This window comes from Wasmannia auropunctata, unplaced genomic scaffold (assembly GCF_000956235.1).
Source record: "Wasmannia auropunctata unplaced genomic scaffold, wasmannia.A_1.0 LD336101.1, whole genome shotgun sequence".
Taxonomy (NCBI): Eukaryota; Metazoa; Arthropoda; class Insecta; order Hymenoptera; family Formicidae; genus Wasmannia; species Wasmannia auropunctata.
Genome location: NW_012026789.1, coordinates 202,822 through 203,416, shown reverse-complemented (window position 1 = coordinate 203,416; position 595 = coordinate 202,822). Strand labels below are relative to the sequence as shown.

General features: G+C 49.2%; 1 pseudogene; it reads left to right on the top strand.

Annotated features, from left to right (window-relative positions):
• Positions 1–12: 12 nt before the first annotated feature.
• Positions 13–595, top strand: part of LOC105460901 — a 13,287-nt pseudogene continuing 12,704 nt past the window's right edge.

Below are 595 nucleotides of genomic sequence, written 5' to 3'. Positions count from 1 at the left end.
TATCGTGTCTGGATGTCTGCGAGCCGAGACGCCACCGAGAATCACTCGGACCGAGGCAAAGCCACTCTTTACCCCGGTGTCGTCGGTTCGGGAGACGGTCAGGAACTGGTAGCCTTCCTGGCTTCGGAGCCCCTTATATACCCTATCATTACGGCATTCGGCCGCGATCTGCTCCGTTCGGTGGTTCCCGGTACCGTTACATGATTTCCGGTAACGTCTTTGTCGGCTGGCCTTAAGTTGCCAGCCGACGACCTTTGGAACGCTTAAAAAATTGGGGCGCACCGCGCCTTCTTCGCCCGACGGTTCGTCGGTCGGGCGGCATCCGGCGGTTGTTCGGCCGGGAACGATGCACTTTCGGGGGTGCATCGTTACATAGTTAAGGTAACAAAATTTTCTACTGATTTTGGTCTATTTCTGGCAACTACGTCAGGACAATGACCAGTCCATGAGTCTAATAATAGAACTGATTTAGGACCAACATTCGGGAAAAAAACTTTCCTTAACCACATTTCAAAATGATTTGACGTTAATTTTCCAAATTTAGAAGCCATGACATAAATATTGTCATGTTTAAACACTGTCTCTTATACACATC